The 23,514-nt window shown below is 40.7% G+C and overlaps 1 long non-coding RNA gene across 4 annotated transcripts in view; it reads left to right on the forward strand.

Moving 5' to 3' along the window:
- The window catches only part of LOC128311820 (uncharacterized), a 119,625-nt gene that overhangs the window by 26,387 nt on the left and 69,724 nt on the right, over positions 1-23,514 (forward strand). For 2 of the 4 annotated variants that reach the window (XR_008290447.1, XR_008290446.1), the window contains 2 exons: positions 1,038-1,090; positions 17,194-18,523. This is a non-coding gene — a long non-coding RNA (uncharacterized LOC128311820). Of the gene's footprint in view, positions 1-1,037; positions 1,091-17,193; positions 18,524-20,763; positions 21,033-23,514 lie in introns of those variants that run through there. The other 2 variants (XR_008290449.1, XR_008290448.1) reach the window with 2 other exon arrangements.

Genomic DNA, 23,514 nt, shown 5'->3' on the forward strand with positions numbered 1-23,514 from the left:
CATGCAACATATGGCAACATAAACAGCAAGTCCAACAGAGGAGAGGAAAGTTATTTTATGGAAAAGGAAAAATTTGAGAGGGCTTGTTTTGAAGGAAAGTCCATTAGAGAAAAGCAAGAGTTCAGGTTTTTCATTGGCTGAGTTGCAGGGGTAGTTGATTTCTTATAGGAGAGGCAATGTACATCTTTTTATTGGATCTGTAATTGATGATTCTTTCCTCTTGAGGATTTTTCTGTTGGAGTCTATAATTGACAGTCCTTCCTATAATTGACCTTGAGTGGTATGGCTCCCCCTTCTGGTCTCCGAACTCTACTTTACTGAAGTTTCCCTTTATTAATTTTCACAACCCTAAAACAAACTATGGACTTTGGGCATTATGCTCTGTCAATGTTGGTTCATCAGCTGTAACAGCAATATATCACTCTGGTGGGGGCTGTGGATAATGTATGGGTGGGGTCAGGGGTATGTGGGAAGTCTCTGTCCCTTCCACTCAATTTTACTGTGAAATTAAAACTACTCTAAAAAGATAAAGTGCTTAAAGAAAATTGTATTATGTAAAGAAGGAGAGAAACCGAAACTTTCCATCATCGAGTTTACTGAAGAATACAGGAAGAGAATCAATTGCTTCTGAATCATTTCCTTAAGGCATTTTCAGAGGCCAGTAAAGCCCCTACTGTGGGAGGGATGGCAGCAGTGGCTGCCAAGGAGAGGCAGGAAGTGTATCCTGGGGAGGATGGGGTTTCCTGAGAACTTTAATCAGGTGGATTGCTATGAACATTGGAGGAGGGGGACATCAATGTTTAATTAGTAAGCTTGATATAAAATTAAAGATGTTGCATGAACAATGAGCATGAAAACTGATATGACAATCATACTGAAATAAAAAGCAAGAAACTGAGTTCCAGCTGTATGTCAGGCACTATGTATATGTTATCTCTCTTATTCTCAAGAGTTTAATAAGATGGGTATTATTGTCTTTTTTTTTATAGGAGAGGAAATAGTAAGAGAATTTGGCTTGAATTAATTATATTTTCCAGGTGCCACTGAGACTCTGAGATGCCAGGACATGGCTTATCTCTTGCAACATCAGGTAAGAGCTCTGATCCTCTGGACACAGCCACTGAATCAGAGCAGGATGTGGCATGTCTGCCTGCTGCAGGGTCAACATATTTGTAGTGAGAGGCTCCATGGCCAGGCAGGAATTACTTAAGTTCCTGGGTCAACATTGGGGATATTGGCAATTTAGCTGCAGGAAAATAAAGGTTAATGCTGCCGCTTAAGCTAAGTCAACTGCTAAAAAATAAAACCCAAATCAGATACATAATAACATTCATGAAATAATTCTAAATGCTTCAAAGTCCAAACAAACAAAAATCCAATAATTTCCTGTAGTTTTCATTATTTGTTGTTTAACCTTGCCTGAAATTGGGATTGATTCTGTAGAGTGTTTTGTTTGAACAGTGGATGCAGTGGGTGTGGGCAGGGGGTAGTGGAAAGAATGCTGGGAATCAGGAGGTGGGATGCTAATTCCCACCCCTAACCCAAATGGTGTGACTTTGAGACAATCATTTGGACCAATATTTACACGTTGGTCAGACTTATCTATTGGATTGGGAGAATTTGAAGTTACCTTCTAATTCTAACATTCTACAAATGTGGTGTAAACTTTATGCTGTCTTTACAGTAATTCTCTGTGACAAGGTACTCACTGCTTGGCTTCCTCCATCTGCCCTGGCAGATGTTGTTGGTTCGTGGCCTCCTTCTTCCATGTTCCAAATCAGCAATGGCTAGTTGAGTCCTTCTCACACTGCATCAGCACTCTTACCTCCTTTTCTCCTTCCCTCTTCCACCTGGAAGGACTCTTGTGATTTTACTGGGCTCATCCGGATAGTCCAGAGTAATCTCTCCATCTCAATGTCCTCAGTGATAATCATGTCTTCAAAGTACCTTCTGCTATGTGAACTAACATATTCTCAGTTTCCAGGGATTAGGATGAGGATATCTACACAGATGTGTGAAGGGTGGGTGGGTCATTATTCTGCCTACCACAATTAGAGAAGACTGGGCTGATGGGCAAGGACTAGAAGTCTTAGATGCATAGAGAAAGAAGCTGCTGTGGGCTGGAGCCAGGAAGTGGCTAAATAAGTTACAGAGTCCCTGATAGGGTGTGCGTTTATTAGGGCATGGGACAAGGAGTGAGGAGATAAGATAACTCCTCTTTATATCACGGCTCTCTTCTATGCCTCCTCTGTTGCAAAGGAAGCCATCCTAAATATGACCTGTATGGCTGTCTGCATTCATTCGCTAGTGAGGTTGTGTCTGGAAATCACGAAAAGGGAAGCTGTGGAGGAAATTGGTGCCAATTTGGTGCAACTCCAATACAGGTGGGAAATGGAAAACTTTGCCATTATACAACTCTAGGCCTTGATAGGTAATTATGTTGCTACCAAATAAACCCTAAATTTGGGACATAGACTTAGATAACCTCTGCTAGGCTTTTTTGACAATAAACAAACAGCAAGACTATTGACTGAACACTGGATTAAAACCCACCTGAGGAAAAAAAAAAAGCTTCTTTAAAAAAAAAAACCTGTATTCAGTACTTAAATGCTTCACTGAGGTCGGGCAGGCAGTAGGGAGTGTTAAAATGTGTGGGGTGCACAAGCACCCCAAGACATTCTACCATCCAAGCTTGGGGAAGCTCTCTAATGTGTCCCTGCTCCCAGGAGAAAATGTGATAATTATTCACACTCTGGTATCAGGGCTTGCAGAGCTTTGATGTATGATTCTCTGTCCCCTCAGTAGAACATATCAACTGCCATTAAGAGCCTAGAATCAAGGAAATGATGTCCATGAATTTTAAGCTAGACAAGGAATGAGAAAGACATTTACAGCAGAAGGGAGGAATGGGATTTTGTGCTCATGGACCTTCCTGGACTCTCATAGTAGGAAAATAAGAAAATCCAGCTGACTTTCCTGCACAGTGGAGTCGACTTGCACCCAGGACTGTTCTCCCATCCCCACAGGCATCTTCTTTGCTGTAGGCCCTAGGAAAGGTTCCTTCCAAGGCCTGGAGACGATGTTTAGGGTGTCCTCAACTGCCAGGGAAAGAACTGAGTGTGGTAGAGGAGGACCAGGTCACTCTGAGAGGTGGATGGACTCAGCTGGTGACATCAAGGAATTACTCTGGCTGGGTTCCTCTTTGATGGTTAAAATTCTCCATTGGCTCAAACTCACAGGTACAGAATGGCTCTCCTCTCCTGGCTGAAAACACTGTTCCATGGAAAAGAGGGATAGAAATAGGAACCTTTCCACTGAACCAGAAAACTCCTTGTAGAGATGACTCCCTTAGAGCACTGAATGTTCAGGAACCATAAAGTGCATTTAAGGGGATTTCGTCTCTAAGTGCAGTTGTCTGGGATTGGGAGGAGTCTGGCTTTGGGGTCTTAGGCAACTGGAGTTGAATCTTGGCTCTATATTTCACCTACTGTCCTTGAGCAGATGATACTCCCCTGGAGCCATTGTTTCTCACCATGTAAAATGGGGATAGTAATAACTACCTTGGCAAGAGTAAAGGTATTTTATATTAAAGACCAGACACGTTGCTTGGCATAGGGCAGATACTTAAGAGTGGTGACTATTATTATTACTATTATTATTATTATCATTATTATTATTATTATTATTAAAGCTTGTCTAACTACATCAACTCAATATGATAAATTAAATGACATCAGGAAATTTAAGAGAAGGGCAATGTGTAAGTCTTTAATTCTCAAAATCAACTGGCAAAACCACAACAGAAGGAATCTGCCTTCTCCAAACCTCTCAGATGAATGCCTGGCCATGTTGCAGGCTCACTGTCCAGCAAGATTAATGACCATTTGTCTTAAACACCTGGCACATTGCCTGGCATGAAAGAGGCACTCAAAAGTAGTGGCTATTATGGTCATTATAACAAAAGCTAACCCTTTCAAGTGCAAAATTATATCAACTTACATGGAAAACTAGATAAAATGCATCGCATACTCCTATACCTTCTTAAAAAGATATACTGAGTGTAATTTTATTCCTTTATTTATTTTGTATACATCATCATAAGAACATCATTTAATGTGTTGGGCACTAACATCTGCTTTCAAGGACTATAAGACATGTAGGGCTAATAGCCCCAAACTAGATAATATATTGCTATCTTTATTTGATGTTGGTCTAAAATTAATATAATTTTTCTTTATAATTATATATATATATTATTTTTCTTTATAATTGATATAATTATTCTTTTTCTTCTCAAAAGGTTGTTAACTATCACTTTTTGCCTTTGTCATTATAACTGTCTTTTGTAAAATCCACTCACTCCTGTGTTCATTGGTATGCAGTGAAATGAACAGCAAAATAACCAAAACCAAGCTTTGCTGAATGCTGTAGGAACACAGAGCTGATAGGCATTGAGTAAGAACTTGTAAATACTGGTCACTAACTATAAAAAGGGGTTTTGGACATCTACACAGTTAAACTGTACTGAGGAGAACAGAAACAGAGCTTGCCAGAATTATGTGTAAACACAGAGCAAAAAGATGCTGAGTAAGAATTTACAAACAATGGTCAGGAACTTTATGTCCTGCTGTAACAACAGCTTCAGCCAACTAACCTGTGCTCAGGAAAACAACAGAAAGTACCAAACAGGTTAGAGGTGCGTGTGTGAATTAAGAGCCTAGACATTGAGTGAGAACTTAGTTGCGGTCAAGGTGGCAGTCATGAATTGTGACAGCTGTTTCAGTTATCCAGAGGTGATTTTCTTGGTCTCTTCTCAGCTTTGTCTGATTTAAGGGAGGTCTGCAGGCAAGGGATACCTGATGAGTGGGTGTTTTTGCAGTTTCTTTCATGAGACACAATCATGGCGAAGACCCAAGTCCACCATGTGGGATGAGCCCAGCCATCCAGGCTGTAATCCTCTGAGGGGTGTGTCCCTGGATAATTGGGCTCCGAGGGCACAAGTAGAAATCGTTGTCATTTCCAAGCAAGTATGTAATCGGTTTTTGAGGCTGGTGAGAGTTGGATCAGTTTTCAAATGTTCTGATCAAAGTCAGTCTTTGGCCTCAAAGCCAAAGATCCCCGAAGACATTAAAGGCCCTTGGAAACCCCTCAGCCCTGGGCCAGTTGTCTTCGGCACATGTTTAAGCAGTAGTCAAACACACTTAAGCAACCAGTGCCTAACTTCTCTTCAACCCCAAGAAGTGCCATCCACAGAACTTCTAGTTAAAATGATAATGTAGGATAGGCTCCTCAAGGAGCCCTAGTGTTGAGCAGGGACCACTGGTTAGATAATGGTTGGTTTCTCCTTGTCATTGCTTTGCCTTTTGGTAAAGCTGGGAAGGGCTTGTGTCCTTTGCCTCAGAAGCCTCAGGAGTTTTCACTGGCCAAAATGCTACTAAGAAATCCTTTCTGCTGTCTCTATAGGAGACAGAGATTTTAGGTTACTTCAGGTGATGAGGCAGAATAGGGGAAGGTTATTGAGAAAGTTTATTCTTACTTTGTTTGATGCAATTATAATTCAAAAGATATATAAGCACCATTAAAGCAAGAATTCTTTCTATCTTGTTTACACTTGTATTCCTTGTGCCCAGAATGGAGTATATGCTCAAAAAACTTTTGAATGAAGTAATGAATTTCTACTGAGATTGAAGGATATAAGAAGTCCATGGAAAAATTCTCAAAACATTCTGGGAAACCCTGCTTAATTCATTATAGGATTGGAGTAGGAAGGGGCTAAAAGCTTTCTTGAGCTTCTAAGAGGTCCTGACAAATGCTAAACTTTTACAGTTCAGTCTTTGGAGAACTCATCCTTATGGTAAGTCATTGAAGTATCCATCCAGTTTTTGAAGTTTTTGTAAACAGTTAAAGAAACAAAATTGATTCTAGGAGTCAGTTATTTCTGTATTAAAACGGAAGGTTCAACAACCAAACATTAATGCTGTAGTTCAGTGGCAATAAACTTTGATATTTAAAGGAAATGCAAATATGAAAACATCAAGTATTCCATAATTGTATTCTATTTTTAATTCTAATAAAAATATGGAAATGGTGTTTCATCTGATTCACCACAAAAGATATTACTATAATCTAATATGATAATTGCAAAAGAATGAATCAGAATCTTGGCTTCCATTAGTGAACAGATATTATGTAGTAGGTATTCCAAAAGAAGAAGAAAAAAAAAAACCAGGAGAAAAAATCTGTTGACAGAGAGAGTGACATCAGAAGTTTAAATACATGCTAAAAATTGAAATTTAAAAAGAATCCCTGAGTTTTACCCTAAAGCTATGTTTCCTAGAAATCTTATTGCATCAACATTATCTGAGTATTTGTTAAAGACACATTCCCAGGCCCCACCCTATGCCAAATCAATCTGAATTTCCAGAAGTCAACTCTGAGCATTGAATAGTTACTATGCTCTCCAGGTGATTTTGATGCAGAGCTAGTTTTGGAAATGAACACTAGACTGTCAGTCTTCACAATATAGCTTTCTTTTTTTTTTTCTTTGTTTTGTCTTTTCATTGATCAAGATCAGCTTCCTTCTGGACACATTCTGTAATTTGTTTTATATTAGCAAAATTTCTGTGCTTCCTTTTATCTCCTAACTTCTTATCTTCTTATGGCATTTAATCAATGTGTTATGGAATTATGAAATTGAATTGGTAGAAGAATAGAGAAAAGGCAGCACAATATTTTAGTTCTCTCCACATTGTATCTTTAGATTTTGCTTTGTTCAAGTATTCTGTCACACAGAACAATAGACAGAGTTATATTCAAATGTAAATCTGTATTAACTCCCATCTCTGACATGAAAGATCCTAGGATACAGTTTTTTGGGGGAGGATATCTCAACTCATTTAGATTGAGCCTGAAGATTTTTCTTATAAGCTTGACATGTAAATCATGACCCAAGCTTTAGACAGGTTTTATTTTTTGTTGTTGTTATTTTTTTTCAGTATATGAAATTTATTGTCAAATTGGTTTCCATACAATACCCAGTGCTCATCCCAAAAGGTGCCCTCCTCAATACCCATCACCCACCCTCCCCTCCCTCCCACCCCCCCCATCAGCCCTCAGTTTGTTCTCAGTTTTTAAGAGTCTCTTATGCTTTGGCTCTCTCCCACTCTGTTAAGTTTCTCAGGATCCACATAAGAGTGAAACCATATGGTATCTGTCTTTCTCTGTATGGCTTATTTCACTTAGCATCACACTCCCCAGTTCCATCCACGTTGCTACAAAGGGCCATATTTCATTCTTTCTCATTGCCCTGTAGTACTCCATTGTGTATATAACCCACAATTTCTTTATCCATTCATCAGTTGATGGACATTTAGGCTCTTTCCATAATTTGGCTGTTGTTGAGAGTGCTGCTATAAACATTGGGGTACAAGTGCCCCTATGCATCAGTACTCCTGTATCCCTTGGGTAAATTCCTAGTAGTGCTACTGCTGGGTCATAGGGTAGGTCTATTTTTAATTTTTTGAGGAACCTCCACACTGTTTTCCAGAGTGGCTGCACCAATTTGCATTCCCACCAACAGTGCAAGAGGGTTCCTGTTTCTCCACATCCTCTCCAGCATCTATAGTCTCCTGATTTGTTCATTTTGGCCACTCTGACTGGTGTGAGGTAATATCTGAGTGTGGTTTTGATTTGTATTTCCCTGATGAGGAGTGATGTTGAGCATCTTTTCATGTGCCTGTTGGCCATCCGGATTAGACAGGTTTAATTAACATTGAGAACCTAGACTTAGGACAAGATTTTGGTTCAAATCCCAGCTGTGACACTGTGATTTTAGAAAAAAATCGCTTAATTTTTAATTAATTTTAATTACGATTTAGAAAAGTTGCCTTCACTTCTTCACGTTAGATTTCATCATCAAGTGAAGATACAGTGTCTCATATGGAATAATAATAATAATAATAGCTAATAATCATTAGGTACTATATTAAATGGAAGGTAAGTAGGAAAACAAAATAGTGTCTCATCCATTAAAGAAATATTGCTGATCATGTAACTGCCACAGTTTTTAAATTTAATAGGGAGTAAATTGAGTGTTACATCTGCAGAAAGAAAGACAAACTGTTGATTCTAGTAAAATATATTTTAAAAATTTTTATTTTTCAAAAAAAGGTTTTTAAGTTTATTGATTTATTTTGATAGAGAGTATGTGTGAACAGTAGAGGGGCAGAGAGAGGGGGAGAGAGAAAATCCCAAGCAGACTCCTCACTGTCAACACAGAACCTGACATGGGACTTGATCCCATGAACCATGAGATCATGACCTGAGCCAAAATCAAGAGTCAGACACTTAACTGACTGAGCCACCTCGATCCCCCAGTTCTAGTAAAATATCTTTTCAGACTCATATCAAAGGAAAGGTAACAAAACTTGGATATCCTTGTTTCAAAAATCAACAATACCATTTTATTAAACATCTATGTGGAGTTGAAGAAGTTATCTCTTGACTGGCATATTGTATTTTCCAGCAGTGCCTGCAATATTATTTCCCATCCCACCTGCTTTAAAGAAAAAACAAAAACAAACAAACAAAAAACACCTTGCTATATTCCCATTAGGAGGTGTAGTTTATTTCCCTTCCTCTTAAACTGGATAGACCTTTATGACTAGCTCAATGAATACAGGTCAGCAGGTGGCACAGAGACTTCTGACGCCATGTTGTAAAAGGCAGTCCAGTTTTCTCCTAGGTCTGACTCTTAGGATTTCTGCCTTTGGAATTTCTCATTGCATGAGAAAACCAAGGCCACATGGAGAGACCCATGCAGAGGGAAACCCAGGGTTCCCAGCCTTCAACCCCAGCTATGCTCCCAACTGACAGCCACCAAAAACCAGTTGATTAAGCCAACTTAGAAACGTGTCCTCTTGCTCTCAGTCAAGGCACCCCAGCAGATGCCAAGCCCTGCCCAAACTGTACCTTTCTAAGCTAACAGAATAGTTGTTTTGTTTTAATTCACTACATTTTGGAGTGGTTTTTTATGAACCAAAAGATTTTCAGAAGAGTACATTACTGAATTCTTTAGAACTTTAGTATTGATATAAATGTTTACTATTGATATAAATCAATACTACATGTCAGCATTTATTTAATGACCATGTGAGTTATTAGGATGGAGAAACCAGGCATCCAATTCAACTAAAAAATGTTATTCAAAGCAGTGCTAGGATTCCTGCTCAGATTTGTATATTTATAGAATCTATATATTGTAAGAATGCTTTTCCTCCCTCTCTTTTTATTAGATGTTGAATAAATGAATGAAAGAATGAATACTGAAGATAGCCTAGTGTATGATTCTATTTGGGGTAAAGATTAGGAGTAATGAAGAGATTAGGGAATTACTCACAAAACTCTGATAATAGATGAGTTGTTTGAGATTTAAGCCAATCACAAGATGTAGCACATATAGCACCCAGATCTTGGTTTTGTTCATCTTTATCAGTTTCTGGTCTTCCTTCAATCCTCATCATTAAGGCTACTTTCTCTAGGAAGCTTTTGAACCCTGAAGATGGTCAAATCTGCTTGCTCTATGTCCTATAGCTCCATGCAGCTTCCTTCTGTAATGCTCATCACACCTGGCTTAAAGTGCTTTCAACATGAGGCCATGTCTTTCTGGGTTGCTTCTCCACCACCAGCACACAGTATTGTAGCTACTACACTGGGGCTATTCATTGGTTTTAATTACAAGAAATTGCTCTAGGACACATTGTGTTTGTGTTTCTCACTGTTTTTAGCATTTTACTTTTTTTGGCCATGAGTTTCTTTCATTTAGCATTATTAGATGGTTAGGGATTTTATAAATTCCCTATCTACTCCTCCAGAGTAAGTACAACCAGTGGGAGAATGGGGCTACTCACAAATATAAAATTATATTATCTGATTAAGTAATAGAATAAAAAAATGACAACTAACCTGATTCTCTAAGTGTCTCTGTGGACACGTGCTTGGAGAACACATGTTTATTACCCATTATTTTATCTTATCCCACCTCCCTTCTCTCTTTGCGTAATTCCTATCTGTTTTTTATATCTCAGCAGGGCTATCCCTTCAGACAATTTGCACTTAGGCTGTGTAAATGAAAACTTCATTCTCAGTGTCAAGTACAGTGGTATCTAACACATGATAGGAGATCAGTAAGTGTTGTTGAATTAATGAATGACCGAATGAACAAAGGAATATTGGAAAGATTTGATGTAGGATCTTATTCAGGGGAAAGATCAGGAAAAAAGGAGGGAATCAATCCCAAAACTATTTTATGTTTTTTGACATTTAAGCTGGTCAAAAGAGGCAGCACACCTAGCACTCAGAAATTGGTTTCTAAATACCATTCTCCAATAAAATGAAGGAGGAATCCTTGGAGAAATGACTGATTCTAGGACTGGGGCAGGGCAAATACGGATGAATCTGGAGCATCATGTAGTGTCAGAGAGTAAGGAAGTACTCATGTGGCCATAAGTGTGGGCTGAACTAAGTTACTCTCATATAACAGAAAGAGTATGGAAAGGGAAAGAAGAAACTTCACAGATAATACCTTAACCAAGCACTTAGGATTAATATCACCAGGAATACATATTTTGTTATCTTGGCCTCTCTGACACGATCAATGAAAAGGGTACTGCTTCAGGGATATTCTTCCTCCAAGATCCCTAACCTCTATCGAATTGTGAGAGAACAGCGAACTTAGATTGGGGGGCAGTGTAAGAAATACCTGGCCAGTGTATTTGAAAGTATCCAGGTGATGAGAACAAGGAAATACAGAGAAGCTGTTAAAAAATCAGAAGAGACCAAGGAGAACTAATAACGAAATGCAGTGTAGTGTCCTGAACCAGGAAAGATATTAGTGGAGAAAACTGGTAAAATCTGAATAATTTTATACTTTAATTTTATTGCAATAATGTTAAATTTCTTAATTTTGGCAAATGGACTGTGGTTATAAAATTGATAACGCCAGGAGAACACAGGATAGGGTATATGGGAACTGTTTGTACAACTTTGCAAATTTTCTGTATATCTAAATTTATTTCAAAATTTAGTTAAAAAAAAAAGATTCCAACAAAGCTTGGCTACAGTGTCCATTTAGAAGGAGTATAGGCGGTGGGGAGGAAGGAGGCTGGTCTGATTTGAAGTCTGTGAAATCTTTCTCCTCCAGCAGTGCATATATAATGCTACCCTTATCTGCATAGTGTTTTAAATTGTATACAAGGATTTCACACCCTTAGACTCACTTGTCCCTCTCCATCTAGAGAAAGGATAGTCCAGGAAGATGCTTAAGTTCATAGGGGACTAAAGTGAGCTTCTCGGCAAGACCTTACGTTAAAATGAGTAATCTCACATTTAATGCTTGGGATTTGGCATCTGTAGAGACCAAAGTGTGGACTCTGAAAGAAACTGATCTGGAAGAAGACTGTGACATCATTAATTAATACACACTAACGAAAGAATCTGACAAGGGTGGCAAACAAGTCCAGAAAATGGATACGAAAACATTATGAATGTGTCAGCATGTTTGCAGGAGGCACCAGAGGGATACACACACACACACACACACACACACACACACACACACACACACACACACATATGCCTAAGCTGTGTCTCATAAAGCTGGTCAGTGAGATGTTCCTTTGGTAGAGATGATGCTTCAAGCTATTATAGTTCCTTTGCTGGATCTGTTCTGTCTCAACAAATAATTAAGGCACAAAGAAAGGAAATTGATTACCCATGTGGTCAGTACTGTGGTAGATAATTTAAAACCGTTATGTTTTTTAATTCTCTCAAAACATTATGAAGTAGACATTATTGCCCCCAGTTACAGATCTGTACAGAAGTTAAGAAACAAGACTGGTTACATAGTAAGTAGCAGAGCTGGGATTCAAATCCAGGTGTGTCTCATGCTCTGGCCCATTTCATTCCAGCCCCACTTGGTAAGTACACAGGGAAATGCCTCTCAGCCCCACTGTGCTCTTTAGCCATCCAACCTGATGGTGGGATGTTGGGAACTCCTGGCAAAAACTGGATGACCGCTCTGGGATTGCATTATGGAGCACTCATTGTTTAAAGGCAGAAACCCCATTTACTTTTTGAAGACAACAAGCTGTGTATTGAATGGACAAGCACTGTTGAGTGGCCTCCCCAATACCCATTTCCCCTTCTCTTGTTAATTCCCCTGATATTCAACATTAATGCCAACCCTACCCAGCCCAAGCCCTCTTGGCTAAAGCTGACCCCACCCCTGGCCTTGAAGGCAGGACATGTGATTCAAATTAATGTGACCCTGCTGTCCGGCCCCAGAGTTTGGTGGAGGGATGGGCATGCTGGCAAAATTGGGTCAAAGAGCATGAGGATTCATTTGCTGGGAGCCTCTGGGAAATATGCCTCTTAGCTCTTCTGAGAGGATTTTAGAGAAATTCTTTCCTTTCTTCTGTGACAGGAAAGAAGAAACATGTAGCACAGGGTATGGATGTGGAAGCATCGCAGCAGATCACTTTGCCATAGTGAAGGGGAGTCAGCCCTTGGGGAAAGTTGTGTGTGGATCAGACAAGTTGGAATACACCAAACATTGTCGTTCCCACATTCCTAATGAGCTAATCAGTCTCTTTTATGACTTAATCCAGTTTGTGTTATTTTTTTCCCTCATTTTTAAATCTTATTTACAACCAAAATCATCTTCACTGACAACTTCCAAATTAAATTTTATGTTCGTTAGCCAGTAAGTAGGGTAACCATATAATTTCCTGTAAAACCATAACTTTTTTCAGAGACTATGAGCTATTAATAATTATAGAGGTGCAACAGGTGTGAACTGGGACCATCGTGGACAAACTGAGATGTGTGGTCCCTCTATCCCTGAGGTATATGCTGCTTGCAGTTCTTTCTGGGAATAAGCCGTGAGACTTTTTGCAGTTGATTCTATATCTCTGGGTACCAGTTTTTCAATATGTGAAATGAAATGCGACATTCCATGAGTGTACGTGGTTTGTCTCTAGTCTGTAATATTCTGAGCTCAGTGCTGGAGTGGGATTCTCAAGGATGGAATGTTCCTTAGGGCAGAGATAGTAATACTAACAACAATAATAGTAGCCAGTATTACTTAGCTATTGATGCAGAAATGCTGCATATCTAACAGCCACAAAAATCTCAGTGGTTTACATTAACATTTATCGTTCTTGCTGATGACCCTGCAGGTTTGGTTGATCTCAGCTGTGCTTTCTTGGCCAGGCTGAACTGCAGACTTTTGCCTTGGGCTCAGAATGCTCCATCTGTGTGCATTCTTGTACACAAGCAGAAAGAGCAATGAACACTTGGCACATGCTCTTTTAACTGTACAGGATGGACGTTACAAGATGCTAGGATAAACCAAGAACATTTAAAACCTTAGGTCTGACATCTGTTACTCACATTCTTTTGGCTATAGTGAGTCGTATTGCTGACCAAGCTCAGTAATACTGGAGCAAGGCCATACACTTTACTCCAAGAAGGAGACACTGAAAAATCACATAGTGAAGGACTCAGTTATATAAATCCATTAATAGGGTAGAAATGAAGATTTGGTTACAATAATCCAACCTAAAATCCACCATGCATTGGACACTGAGTGACCAGGCACTTAAAATACATTGTATCATTAATCTTCACAACACTTTCATGGGACACATGTTAATATTTGCTTGTTGGAGGAGTGTTTCCCTAGTGTGTGCCTGTTGGGCTAAACACAGTGGTTACTTTGTAAGAGTTCTGATATTTAGTTACCTGGAAAGCAGGCAAAGCAGCTGGAGGACTCTGTTAGGCATGAAGAGGTAGCTGGAGTTATTTCTTAAACTCATGTAAGCAAGATGTACATTTGATCCCAGAGCAGCCAGTGAACAGGAGAGCCTTGGTTTAGGTTAGAAGAGAACTTCCAGTATGGATGCTCCCTCTCCTTTTCCAATTCCCTGACCTCATCAACTGTGGGCCTCACCTTTCAGTATTACTGCCTATATGTCAGTATTAAACCTTGTCCCTTCCTGTCCCCCTAGCACAGGCACAAACGCTATGGCAGCTACACAGGCTTAGCACACTGAATGTTTCCACACTGGATTTTGCTATTCTACCATGTTCATAAAACTATTACATGAATATTCAGGAACCGCCAATGAACAAAATTAAAACTGTAAAAGACTGTAATATACAAAAATCGTAAGATACTACATTTGATGTCTAAGTGTTCTAATGACAGGATTACGAGCAACAAGGAAAAGTTGAATGAGGGGAAAACTGGGACAAGAGTGACTTCCAGTCAATGTTCAGTTCCCTCCACTTCTTACAGATTCCTAAGACCATTTTGATGTCATAAACTTAGAGCCCTAAACTGAGTCTTTTGCCAAGCAAGTATCTTTTAAAGGAATGAATAAAACCTTTTTCTTCCTATTTAACAAATACTGCCCTCCAACAATTATAAATGTCAAGACACATAATTCTATTTCATTTAATTCTTGCTGAATATTTACTATAAGCCAGTCAAGAAGCTAAATGCAAGTGACAACCTTGGGTCAGGGTTATACACAGTCCAGTGTAGAAATAGCACATATATACAGATATAACCTTAATGAGATGTTGACAGTGCTTTATTTGACTTATGAACAAATTTTACGAAACATGGAAGAGAGAGGAATTAATTCTTGTAGAGGCAGGAGCAGAAAGAGTAGGGGTGCCATTCAATCTCAGCCTTGAAAACTAAGAACAGTAAAAAGGACAATTTGGGACGAGTTTCAGAATTTAAAATATCACAGAGAAATAAAAACACAAACCATCTCCCTCAGAGCCCCCATGCCCTGCTTAGCTGCCTCAGGTACTGTCCTGGGATAACGAGGTTTACAAGTTAAAACGTCTCTCCCCAAAAGGTATGTTGAAGTTTTAACCCCTACCATCTCAGAATGACTATATTTGGAAATACAGTCTTAGCAGAAGTAATCGGGTTTAACTGAAGTCATTAGTGTGGTGTCCTTATAGAAAGGGGGATTTGGACACAGGCAGACATGCTCAGGGAAGACGGTGGGAAGGGGCTCAGGGAGAACCCATGGGAACAAGGAGGATTGATGAGTGACGCATCTGTAACACAAGGAAGGAACAGCGAAGAAGCCGACAAACCAGAAGTTAGAGGCAAGGGAGGGTTCCCCTACGGCTTTCAGAGGGGGCATGGCACTGCTGACACACTGATTTTGGGGTCTAGTCCCCAGAACTGGGAGACGACAAGCTGCTGTTATTTTAAGATGCCCAGTTTGTGGTACTTTCTTAGGGCAGCCCTAGGAAACTAACACAGGGAGTTAAGAAGTTGCTGTCAGTTAGGGTTCTGGACTGCCCACCCCTGTCTCAAACACACTGGCTTTCGTTTTATGCTTCTGCTCCGGGTTCTGTGTGAGAAGTGGGATTCTTTCATAGGGTAGACACGAAAACCACAGTTCTACAGCTTGGGAGTGTGTCAGTTGGACATTTTCCGTTGCAAATCCCCAAAGCCTCAGTCACATGCCTTGAGTAACCGAGAGGATTTAGGACCTGTATGATTCTAAAAGTCTGGAGGGGGTGTGAGGTTCGGTGCAGTTTGACAGAGACGTTGATCAAGGCTCTCGACTCTGCTTCTGTGCAGTGTCCTGTGAAGTTTTCACGTAAGGGTTTCCTCCTTGGGCTGGCTCCTCCTTTTAAGGTTGCAAAACGGTGCCATAGTTTGGCTCTGCTCCACAGCACGGTAGGCAGAGGAGGGAGAACAGCTCTGCCCAGGTGTCCCGGGCATGGTTTTGAGGTTCTCACTGATTCCTTGAGCCTGCACTGATGACTTAGGCCTGTGTCCTGGCCAACTGTGCCGGGAGGGAAGGATTTGCTCTGATTGGCTTAGCCCACTGTTTCCATGAACCTTGCTACCTAACAAAGCACCCAAAATGTAGTGTCTCAAAACCAGAACAGCATATGCATTCGTGATTCTGTGGGCCAGGAACTTGGGCAGGACGGAGGTGGGATAGCTCACTATCTTCCACGTGGTGTTGGTTCACTATCTTCCATGTGGTGGGTCCAGTTACACAGTTAGAGTCACTTGGCAAGTCAGCTCGGGGTTGGCTGGCCTGGAGGGTGTCTGTCACAGACGTGCTGCTTGTCTGGGCCACCTGGGTTCTCCTGTCTTGGGTGTGTTTCCCCAGCAAGCCAGCTTGGGCTTACTCATTCTCTCTTCCTCTCTCTCTCTCTCTCTCTCTCTCTCTCTCTCTCTCTCTCTCTCTCTCTCACACACACACACACACACACACACACACACACACACACACCATACACAGCATTCCATGAGGGTGAGAACAGAAACTGTAAGGACTCTTGACTTGGAAACTTGAGACCTGTGTGATGTAATTTCTGTCACATTATATTGGACAAAGCAAGTCCTCACCTTGTGATGGAACATCTGTAAGAATTTGTGATGTTTAAAATCTATCACACCACCCTTCCAGCTGGAGGACGGGGACCCAAGTCACCCAACCATATAGCCCCTGAACAGAGTGGACATTAGGGAGAAAACTGGCTAGCAGCTGGAAAGGAGTCCAATAGGTAGATGGAAATGAGGTTGTGGGGGGCTTATGTATGCCTTGCTAGGGGGACTTTATTTTCAAGGCCTGTGGTTCTCATTCTTTCTTCTGTGACAAAATAATGAATGATTCTGATGCATTCCAATTAGTAAACATGAGTCACCATGGTTGGTTTTCTCAACCTGCAGAGTGGGCATGAGTAATGTTTCCTACAGGGGCTGCACGAAACCTTCCTTCCTCTTGGGGAGTGGGCCTGCCTTGGTTGTAACTCACAGTTCCAGGCAATGGGGAGCCACTGATGTCTTGTTCCCAACTGAAGGGCAGATTTTCTGCTCTGAGATTCAGTCTTAAGGTGCTTTTTTAACAGCTCTGAGCTATACTCACACCCTTCTTCACTAACCCCAGTGTGCACATATGCTACTCGTGAGGGATTTTCTTATATCTAAGAGCACACTATTCCCAGAAGTAACATTTCTTACTGCTGGCCTAGTCCGTGGAACCCAGTCCACTCCTCGGTGCTCACACACCATTCTCATTCATTGCCATGGAACTTTTTTTCTTTTTTCTTTCTTTCTTTTTTTTCTTTTCGGACCTTAACCAGGACAGCCCAGTCCACCCAGTGTTTGTACATCAACCAGGAGACTTGCTACCATCTAGTTCTCTTTCCTCTGAGAAGTCTTCTATAAGCGTCCTGCAACAATCATCATACTGATCATCCTACTGATACAATCTCCAATGACTGGAAATAAGCATGAATATACTGACAAGGGAAGGGTAATGTATCTGTGGCATCTGAGCTGCAAATCAGTGAGTGTCCTCCTATGTGAATATATTTATCTCTGCTGCTAGGCTGTACACAAGTTGTAAAGGAAATATGGGATTTACCTTGTTTATGGTGAAAATAAATCTCCATTGAATAAGTGAATTAAGGATGGATAAATAAACAAGATAACCCTGTGCTCATCCCTCTAAATGGATTGGTTGAGTAACATGAAAAAGTTCCTTGTTGGATGACTCAAGAGTCCTGGATCCCAGGAAGGCACCAGTGAGAGTTGACATCAGGCACCTTAAACTTGGATCCTCCCATACACTGGGGGAAGATATCTGAGCCCAGAGGAAGCGTTTGAAAGAGTTGAGAACTTTTCTCTTAAACTGAGTAGGAATAGCATTATGAGGAATATTTGGGGGACTAGGACAGAGCCAGGGAGAAGATCAGGGAGAGGGGATGGAAGAACTGAACGGGGAAGAGGGAAGCCCTCCATTAGTTCCCCTTGGGCCTCTCCAAATTGAATCCTGTCGCAGACTATGAGTCTGGAGTTCTCTCTTGTCCAGCAAGGGAGCGGATGCAGAATTGAATACGAGAGAAGCTAATGTCCAAGAGGAGACAAGAGCCCTGAACAGGAGTTTCATCTCCATGTTTATTGAGTACACAAGATATTACTCACGTGGTGAGCATGTAGAAAATAAGATCTTACACACGTGAATGTGAAGAAAACAATCACACAGTAATTATTAACTTGTGTGTGTAAGAAGCAAAGGATCTGGGGGGCAAGTGGAGTTTGTGATCAAAGTATAATTGTACATTGGCGTCAAATGGAAAGTAATTTCCTGCAGGTGATATAACAAGTTACTCGTGATCCCATTACAAAATCTCGCTAGCTAACCTTGGGTGCTTTTGCCCCATGGTGGTGACTTTCTGCCCTAAGCTTTTTTCTAACCCATTTATGTAAGTAGTACCTATTTCCCCACGAAATCCCATCCTGGTGGTTGCAACATTTTGTGCAGGGTTCTTGGCTGTGCCTCCCTGACCAGGAATAGGTAGTTTACAAGGAAGACTTGAAGCCTTAAGTGTCTGTCCTTAATTCTGTGGCTCCTGCAACCACTGTTCCATATGAGCAGCTCACTTCTTCTCCTGCATGCCATTGGAGACAGCCCTTGCTCACCTACCTTTGGCTAAAGGACCTGGGCTTTGGAAGAAACAGAGGCTATTTAAGTGGATTATTTAATTAGAACCAGGAGCAAGGGGCACTGTGCCATTGTCTGGCAGTCTAATCCCAGGACAGCTCCAGATGACTGGGATTACTTAATCTGCAGAATCCATTAATTAGCCTTTCAATGTGGGGATTGGAGGGCAACAGTAAATATTACAGAAAGTGATTAAGGGGTGTAGCCTAACTACAGTTTCAAGAGCAGCCCTTGGACAGGGAGGACGCATCTGGGAGACAAGTGATAGAAGATGAGGAAGGAGGTACAGTGCAAGGTAGATCTGGGTGGCCCTCATACCTGCCCATCATGGACTTCTCACTTTCAATGCCCATTGGAATCTTCTGGGAATTTATGAAATGCTCATATCTGGGTTTAACCACGTCCTCCAGGTTCTGATTAAATTGGTCTAGCTTGTGGCCTGGACATCAGAGTTAGGATGCTCCAGATGAGGAGGCTGAAGGGAATGGAGAGATTTTATCATTTCATAGTGGAGAGCGGGAGGGACCCCTACAGAGCACAGCTTCTCAGGTGAAGCACAGCCCAAGAGGGAAAGATACCTACATGGACTAGTGACAAAGAAAGGGCCTTACATTTTATCTCTTGAGTTCCCAGGACAATTAATAGTCCCATTTACCACTCTTCTTTCCCTTACCAGTCATGTGGCCTTGGTCAAGTGTTATTTTCCTCACCTGTAAGATGGGTATCATCACCTAATCTACGTATTTCCTATTATTGCCATAAAAATCAGGGTTGATGAGGATGCTGTGCAAACAGTCTAGGATGGGAGAGAAGAAACAGCAGAGCTGCGTCTCCACTCCATGGCTTCCACTGAGCTTAGAATGAACTTCAAACTCTACTCAGACCCACAGACCCCACATGGTGGGGCTCTTGCCTACACCTCCAGGTTCAACACTTGCCATTCCCATCTGTGTTCACATTTTCTAGACACACCAGCTTGTCTCTGCTCTGGAATACCGAGTTCTTCCTTCTTTCTGCAATTTCTGTCTCCTCCACCTGGATTGCAAGAGCCCTACGTATTCCAGTGTAACCTCATCTTTTCTTGTGGTTTTTATTATCGCAATGCACTCACCCAGCAGCAGGGTAAGCAGTGACTGCTCGGTATGGAATTAGAAGTATGGATTGTGACTGAAAAGGAAGGAGTTTATAGAAAAGATGTTGAGTGGGGCATGTGGAGGTGAAAACTTGATTTTTGTGTTGGAGGAGAGACTTGAGTATTTTTACTTCAGAGGGAGGAGCCAGCAGGAGGGAAACTTGTCATGGGGGAAAGTCTGGTAATCAAGGGATCAAATTCCCCCAGCACTTTCTCCATGCAAAATCCCTTTGAAGAGATAAAACATGTGATTGATTCCTAAGGAATCTGGTTCTCACTTACCTTCCTTTTTTTCCTATCACTTTATGGATTTCTCTACTGTATCACAAATACTTCCTTATGCATCTGTGTGTGAACGGTGAGCTCAGTGAGCAGAGGGGGATAGGTCTTCCTCATTATTGGATCCTAGTGCTGAATACAAAAAATGGTAAGTGATGTGAGTGCCCTGGAGCAGCACTCAATAAATGGAAGAAGGAACAATGGAAAAGAGGGAACAAGGCAGGAACATGGAGTGTGTCGATGCTGAAAGAAACTTCATGAGAGCTTCATGATTGGGAGGGAAGGAGCAGGAGCAAACACTATTTTTCTCTGCTCCCTCATAGTCCTTGTCTACATTCTAGCATATTTTACAGAGCTATAATCAAACATCTGCATAATTGGACATTTAGTTTTACCAAACAGTATTTTTAAAAAAAATTTTTTTTTAACATTTATTCATGTTTGAGACAGAGAGAGAGACAGAGCATGAACGGGGGAAGGTCAGAGAGAGAGGGAGACACAGAATCGGAAACAGGCTCCAGGCTCTGAGCTGTCAGCACAGAGCCTGACGCAGGGCTCCAACTCACAGACCGCGAGATCATGACCTGAGCCGAAGTCGGACGCCCAACCGACTGAGCCACCCAGGCGACCCGCCAAACACTATTTTGAACAACACCTTACACTGGCTCATATTCTTCATAATTACTGTGAGAACTGCACAACATTTTATCCAGTTAATGTACTGCAATTTACATCACTGTCTTCACTGTCCCTGTTGTTGGACATTCAGGTTGTTTTCAATTTCTGCTATTACAGAGAATGCTACAGGGAGGAGCAGCATACAGAGGGATTGCCCTTCTCCTGAATTAGCTCCTCATCTAAATTACAGTGAGTGAAATTACTGGGTCAAAGGGCAGGAACCTTCTATGGTTTCAGTACCTACTACTGTGTTCCTGTTTTTTATCCACAGTCATAAAGTCTCATCCATTTCACTGTAAACAATGGTGCTAGTGTTATTATTATACCTTTCTTGACAAGTTAAGGATATAAAAACATACCTCATTATTTAATTTGAATTTGGTTACAAGATGAACATTTACCCCTATTTGCTTTCTATCTATATTTTGCATTATGTCATTTGCTATCAAGGGAGCATTTATTGATACTTCCACATTAGAATAAACTTTTTATATATTAAACATAATGATCCATTTCTATAACATTTGAATGAAATGCTTTTTGTGCTGATTACTTTTTCACTGTGATTAGTTGGTTCTTGTACAGAAATTATCTTTTGATCCTTTTCTTTCAAAGATTCATAAATTAAAAAATGTTTAATGTTTATTTATTATTGACAGACAGAGAGAGACAGAGTATGAGCAGGGGAGGGGCAGAGAGGGAGAGACACAGAATCCAAAACGGGCTCCAGACTCTGAGCTGTCAGCACAGAGCCCAACGTGGGGCTCAAACTTGTGAACCACAAGATCATGACCTGAGCCGAAGTCGGAGGCTTAACCGATTGAGCCACCTAGGGGCCCCTATGATTTATAAGTTTAAATGCTGCCATCACCACCACCACCACCACCACCAACAACAACAACAACAACAGCAACAACAAAAAGCTTATATGGGGCACCTGAGTGGCTCAGTTGGTTGAGCATCCAACTCTTGTGTTTTTTTTTCATGTTTAAAAAAATTTTTTTAAACATTTTATGTATGTATGTATGTATGTACATATTCATTCATTCATCTATTTATTTACATCCAAGTTAGATATAGTGCAATAATGATTTCAGGAGTAGATTCCAGTGGTTCATCCCCTATGTATAATACCCAGTGCTCATCCCAACAAGTGTCCTCCTTAATGCCCATCACCCATTTAGCCCATTCCCCCCTCCCACAAGCCCTCCAGCAACCCTCAGTTCTCTGTATTTAAGTCTCTTATGTTTCGTCCCCCTCCTTGTTTTTATATTATTTTTGCTTCCCTTTCCTTATATTCATCTGTTTTGTATCTTAAAATCCTCATATGAGTGAACTCATATGACATTTGCCTTTCTCTGGCTGACTAATTTGACTTAACATAAAACCCTCCAGTTCCATCCACGTAGTTACAAATGGCAAGATTTCATTGTTTTTGATTGCCGAATAATACTCCATTGTGTGTGTATACACACACACACGCACACACACACACACACACACATCTTATTTATCCATTCATCCATCGATGGGCATTTGGGCTCTTTCCATACTTTGGCTGTTGTCGATAGCTGAGTGTCCAACTCTTGATCTTAGCTCAGGTCATGATCTCATGGTTCATGGCTTCAAGCCCTGCATTGGGCTCTGAGCTGGCAGAGTGTAACCTGCTTGAGATTCTGTCTCTGCCTCTCCCCCGCCTCAAAATAAATAAACTTAAAAAAATTTTTTTTTAACGTGCAAAAACTCTCAATCCTATTTTGTGCAATTTTTGGACAGTTCTTCCACTAATTTATAATTTTTAAACATACATTTTGAATATAACTTAATGTTTGTCCAAACGGATAATCCAGTGGCTGTTTACAGTCAATATGTAAGAGTTAGGGAACAAACTTGCTAAAACGAGCAGACAGGCCCTTGTCTTGAAGCTGTGTTGTTTTTACTGACAATGCATATTATTAGGTATAATAATTATGGCTATAGGGTTATGGGTTAATAATTAGGTTATAACCATTATGATGGTGGTGAGCATGATACAGATCATGAATAGAGAAAGGTTTATGCTCTGTTGGCTAGGATTGCCTTGTGGTTTTCATGTGCCTTAGGCATTTTTGCTTTTATTTTATAACTGTGTGTAATAAAGGCAAATACAACCCAGGCTGGATTCATTACTACATGTTCATTTTCATTCTTAAAGTTTTTTTTTTCCTTATTTGAAAATGAAAACATTTTTGTGGGCCACTAAGCTATGCCTGCTGTGTCTAATGGATATCAACCCTGTCCCATAGTCACCTCTTAGCACAAATTAGCTCTCTTTAGCTAAATTATTGGGTCTACTCTGTGCCTTTGCATTCAGTTCCTCAAATACACATTTTTACCTTATCATAACCATAGTATTTTAAACAATCATTACTTTTAAATATGTTCTAACAGCTGTTAAAGCTGATCTGTACCCCAAAGCTCTTCTTTTTAGGTCTCTGGACCACTTATTTTCTAAGTAAACTTTAGAACTCCTCTGTTTATCCCAAGAGAAAAATCCTCCTGAAGTTGCATTGTATTTGTAAGTTATCTCAAAGAGATAGGACATTTGTATAAAGACACAACAATGTGATGTTCCATTCCAGATTTAGGATAGCATGACCATGCTACAAAGAGGGTTCATGAGCAGTGGTGACAGAGGCAGGAAATAGGGGAAGAAGAGCCTGCAGTCTTCTGGGGTGAGCTCTGAACTAGGGGTGCTCAGTGAGGCTGGGACACGAGCTCCCATGAGTTAACATACTCCTAGCCCTGTAGGTCAAGTGCTAGTTTATTCTTTGCATTAGGGGAAAGGGGGTGCCCTTGGGCAAAGATTGAAAACCATCATTTAGCCAA

This window comes from Acinonyx jubatus, chromosome D1 (genome assembly GCF_027475565.1).
Source record: "Acinonyx jubatus isolate Ajub_Pintada_27869175 chromosome D1, VMU_Ajub_asm_v1.0, whole genome shotgun sequence".
NCBI lineage: Eukaryota > Metazoa > Chordata > Mammalia > Carnivora > Felidae > Acinonyx > Acinonyx jubatus.